This window comes from Canis lupus, chromosome 33 (assembly GCF_048164855.1).
Source record: "Canis lupus baileyi chromosome 33, mCanLup2.hap1, whole genome shotgun sequence".
In the NCBI taxonomy this organism is placed as follows: domain Eukaryota; kingdom Metazoa; phylum Chordata; class Mammalia; order Carnivora; family Canidae; genus Canis; species Canis lupus.
In genome coordinates, this window is record NC_132870.1 from 27,335,869 (window position 1) to 27,341,405 (window position 5,537).

At 46.9% G+C, this 5,537-nt stretch overlaps 1 pseudogene; it reads right to left on the bottom strand.

Moving 5' to 3' along the window:
- Positions 1-2,124: 2,124 nt before the first annotated feature.
- On the bottom strand, positions 2,125-5,279 carry LOC140624015 (elongation factor 2 pseudogene; annotated as a pseudogene).
- Positions 5,280-5,537: the final 258 nt, after the last annotated feature.

Sequence of the window (5,537 nt, forward strand, 5' to 3'; positions counted from 1 at the left end):
CTTATAACCCCTCATTTGATTCTACAACTACCTATAAAACATAAGCCATGCAATTATTTTAAAAGAGGTTTCTGAAAAAAAAAAAAACAAAAAAAACAAAAAAAAAAGAGGTTTCTGTCTTGGTCTTATAGAAAAAAATATGTTAAAGCAAGTGTTATGGGGTATTATTATTTGAAGTTTTATCAGATGTGCTTGCAATTCTCTGTACTTATTTTTCTTACACCTCTTAGTATTTTTCCTATACAGTCAGAAGTATTCATCTCAGTTGAGAAACATGAAACAGAAAAAAAAAAAAAAAAGCTCTCTAAACTTAATTTTGAAGTGCAAAAGTTTAGTACCAAAAATACTTAGGAAATATAAAATCCATGATGCTATAAAATATAATCCTTTTATCTACACTGAAAAACATCCCCCAGGACAAGGTGGGAGAAATGGGAGAACTAGGGAGAATAAATCAATTTCTGCTGACAGATCCCATTGAAAGGGTTCTGCTATATTCCAGGAGGAGGAGAAAGGTATCAAAAATCCTCAGATAAGTTGGAATATCTGAAATCAGAAGGGTCCTATGTGCTTACCTTGCTCAAACCATCCCAGGAAGAGCCTGGGAGAGTGGAAACACTGTGGAGGCAGATTTTCAAGTTAGCCTCATGGTTTCCTCAGACTTAGAGCTGTTGGGAGCATTAGAATATTTCTCATGTGGCAAAGATGGCCAGTGGTGACCTGAGTAAATCAGTATAGGGAAAAAAGATGAGAATGAGTAATCCTTAATGGATGAGATGTCATTATGAGTATTTGATATTACCAGTGATCAGTTATATGAACACCTCCAATCCACACTGACGTTATGGACTCAAATTAGATGTAACTCCAGGTGGAGGGTGATGAAGACTGAGGTTAAGTTTCTGGAATTTGATGTAATGGGACTCAAAAGAAAGATTAAATTCAATTACAGGGAAAAAATAATATGATTTTGTTATTTTATTTCACATTAGAATCTATGCAGTGAAATTTTTATCCATTCCACAAAGCCCCACCCCACTCCCAATTTTACCTTCTTAGACTCTGGGCATCTGGCCTCCCAACACCATCCTCCAGCCCCAGGTCCTTAAGGTCCTGTGAGCATTTTCTGAGTTCACAGGTTCCCAGCATTTTCTTCTATATGAAGAAAAGTGCATTGGCCAGATATGGCAGGGTGCTTGGCCATCTCATGATTTTTACAGTTTGTTTAAAATAAACAGGAACTTGGAGTGCCTGGTTGGCTCAGTTGGTTAAGTGTCTGCCTTCAGCTCAAGTTATAATCCCGGGGTCCGGGGATCAAGCCCAGAATCTTTGGCTCCCTGCTCAGCAGGGAGTCTGCTTCTCCCTCTCCCTCTGCCCCTCCCTCCACTCATGTTCTCTTTTTCTCAAATAAAAAAAAAAATCTTTAAAATAAACTGGCACTTAATATACAAAAAAAAAAAAAAAAAAAAGCTCAGAAGAAGGGAATAGTCACTAGGCTATTACCAGTGTATGCTAGTTTTTAATACCACCAGTTGTATAATAAGCAGGTCTCCAAAAAAAAAAAAAAAAGAAAGCCCATAATTTTAGCATATGCCAATGCCAATATTCATCCATGGGGTGATTTCAACCTACTTAGGATGTATGTAGTAGATGTAAATGGATAATATATATTATATATATATATATATATATATATATATATATATATATATATATAAGTAATTGAATGGGTGGATGGATGATAGGTGGGTGAATAAGTGCATGAATGGAAAGATAGATGTATAGATGAGTACTTGAATGGATGGGTGAGTAGGAAGGTGGATAGATCAATGTATGGAAGGAGATATTGGCAGATGGATGGATGGTTGGGTAGTTGGGTGATTGAAATAAGAATCCCCAGACACTGTTCTTCACCAGTGACCTGGCTAATCCTAAGCTACCAATTGTTACTAAATGTTAAAATGAGAAGGAGATATTCAAAATCATTTCTCCTATATTGGTACCTTCTAGTTCTAGCTGATCATTGGCTCTTTTCCATTGTGCATGAAAAGAATACCTTCCTTTCTCAGTGATTTACAGGTTCAAATGTAGAGCTCTGACAGTTTCACTGATGGGTGTAGGCTATTTATTTATTTTTCACCACCATATCAAATTTATTATTCCAATGGCACTAATACAGCTGGAGGTGCTCACGGTGACACCACACAAAGTTTCCTGCCTTCTAGCTTCTGTTCAAAAAGAAAGGTCTACCCGCTTGTTCCTTCCCTCTTTCTGGGGGGAAATCCACTACGGGCCATTTACCCAAATAAATCTCTCAATGCACTTTTGTTCTTTTTTTGACATTTGAGTTTCTGAAATGGGAAAAAAAAATGTTGAGTGTGCCATCCTGCCTACCCCGCCCCCACCAGCCAAATAAATCCCAGCTGCTAGGGCGTTTGTTGCCTTTGAAATCTTGAAATAAATATTGAAAAAACGGCATCAAGTGTTCATGTTGAGTGATGGCACTGAGTGGGCCCCAGAACCTATCAGGTAGAGCATCACTGGACAGTCTTGAGGTGTCATGGAGAATGCGAGGGCTTGTTGCTGTGGTCAGTCGTCAGCCGGGTGTAGGGGCTGTGCTGAGTCCCAGCTGGGGTGGTGGGCTGCAGGGGAGGGCTACCTACAATTTGTCCAGGAAGTTGTCCAGGGCAGGGATGCCTTCCTTCAAGCCTTTATGCTTGGGTGTTTCAGCCACCACCTGGCTGGGGCGGCTGGTGTTGTCGAAGGGATCCGGGGCAGGATCTGCCAGTGGTCAAATACACATTAGGGGAAGGCTTGGCCACTGGTGTTGGACCTCAGGTCAGCAGTGAAGCCAAAGGACTCATTCACAGGCAGGTAGGCCTTCACAACAAACATGGGAGTGCCTGCCACCTGGGACTCCTCAAAGACGTGACCCAGCTTCCTATTCAGGACATCATAGATGCCACCAACCACTTGTTCTGGACACTGAATCTCCACAAGGTAGATAGGGTCCATAAGCCAGGGCTGGGCAGTCAGTACACTGGTGTAGAGGCAGTGCCGGGCAATGGGGATAATCTGGCCACCCCCACGGTGGATGGCGTCCACGTGCAGGGTCACATCGTGCTCATGGAAGCGCACACCACTTATGTTTTCCTCACACAGAGCACCCTCTTTGGTGGCCCACTGGAAGCCAGCTACCACACTATTCTTGATCTCATTGAGGTACTGCACACCCTTAGTGATATCAGTGAGGATGTTGGGGCCAGTGCCGTCAGGCCCGAAGCACCAGATCTTGCGGGCCTCAGCCACATCCCACTCATACTTCTCAGCCAGATAGCGGGCCTGCTGCTTGAGCTCCTGGTGGGCTGACACCTCACCCTTGTCAATGTCCTCAGCCAGGCCGTCAGGGAAGGGCCGTGCCTCATGTACACCCAGTTGTGCTTGTTGGGGGACTTGGACAAGCAGAGCACATTCTACTCCTCACTGACGGTCTCATGGTAGGGGACTACAGGGTCAGATTTCTTGATGGGAATGCACGCATGGTCCTTCTCCAGGTCCTTCAGACAGATCTCCAGGTGCAGCTCCCCAGCCCCCTCGATGATGTGCTCCCCTGACTCCTCAATGATGCACTGCACCATGGGGTCTGACTTGGCCAGCCGTTTCAGACCCTCCACTAGCTTGGGAAGGTCAGCTGGATCCTTGGCCTCCACAGCAACCCGGACAATGGGGCTCACGCTGAACTTCATCACCTTCATGTTGTGGGCATGCTCAAAGATGGTGATGGTGCCAGTCTTTACCAGGAACTGGTCCACTCCCACCAGATCCACAATGTTCCCACAAGGCACATCTTCAATAGGCTCAACATAACGGCCCATCATCAGGATTGTTCTCTGGATGGGCTTCAGGTACAGGTCCTCCTTCTTCCCAGGGGTGTAGTTGGGCACCATGATCCTGACTTTCAGGCCAGTGGACACCAGCTCCGAGAATACACGACCAAAAGCGTAGAACTGACCTTTGTCAGAGGTTGGCACCATTTTAGGAATGTACATCATGAGAGGGCCTTTGGGGTCACAGCTTTTAATGCCCATGGCTGCCTCGTTGTCTGGGGGGCCCTCATACAAGAGCTCACAGCGGTATTTCTGGGCTGTCACAGGGGAAGGCAGATGGATGGTGATCATCTGCAGCAAAGCATCCCCAGCAGGTAGCCAGCGGCGCATCACAGCCTTCAGCAGTGGTTTGCCTTCCTTATCTTTGCCTCCACTGTCCAGCTTGATGTCCAGCTTTTCAATCAGCTTTGCTGTCTCCTCTTTCTTGAAATTCATGATGGCGTCAAACGCCTTGAAAATAGGGTCCAAGATGAGCTGGCAAAACGTCCGCCGTAGCTTCTTGCCGTCAGGGCTGGTGGCTGACTTGCTGAATTTGCCGTTGGCTGGATCAAAATACCAGTCACCCCACAGATTCTTCATCATGTCCTCCACTTTCTTGGTCCACTCAGCAGGCCCCAGCTGGCCCTCGCCCTTGGTAGCAAATTTGGCCACATACATCTCTGCAAACTGCTTCAAGGTAAAGGCCCACCGTGGAGTCCGGACCCAAAACCAACGGTCCCAAGTACGGGGTCGATCCTGATGTTGCCCATGGGACTGCTCTCGCCCTCCCCGTAGGTAGAAATGATGACGTTGACGTTCTCCACAGGGCGCTGGAAGGTCTGGTACAGCTCCTCAGGCTCCAACTGCAGCTCCGGCAGAGCCCGGTCCATCTTGTTCCTCATCAGCACTGGCTTGATGCGCCCCGCAGTGGCCACACACCAGACACACGGTCCACTACCACCAAGGCACGGTCGGTGACACGGGGGCGGCAGCCACCTCCGAGGAGAAGTCCACGTGCCCTGGGGAGTCCATGAGGTTGATTAGAAAGCCAGAGCCATCCTTACTCTGCTTGATAAAGTTCAAGTCCTTTTTTGGAGAGCTCCTAGAAGAGTGAGATAGCCGTGGACTTGATGGTGATGACGCTCCTGCGCGTCCTTCTTGGTGTCAGCGAAGCGGGTCTCCCCAGCGCGGGCGGAGGCAATGATACCGGCCTTGCACACCAGCGAGTCCGTCAACGTGGACTTGCCGTGGTCCACGTGGGCGATGACAGACGTGTTTTGGATGTTGGTCCTCTTGTCCATGATGGCCCGGATCTGGTCTACCGTGAAGTTCACCATGGTGGCGGATGGCGGTGGATTCTCCCAGGTAGATCTGAGCGAAGCGAGTGGCGCCAAGGATGGCGGTGACAACGGCGGAAGAGGGTGTAGGCTATTTCTGAAGCAAAGTAAGAGTCTAATTTAAAGAGTTATTTTTTGCAAGAACAATATCCTTGCAAGAAGACTCGGGCACTGTCTTCTTCATCTGGAGGATAACTATGAATTTTGTTTCCTTTCACTCCCCCCCACCCCCAGAAACCACATTCAATGATAGCATTACATTAGGAAATTTCAGGAAGAAAGAGTGAATAAGATTCACCCTGACAGGGTCTAAACTCATGGTCAACGTAGCTGG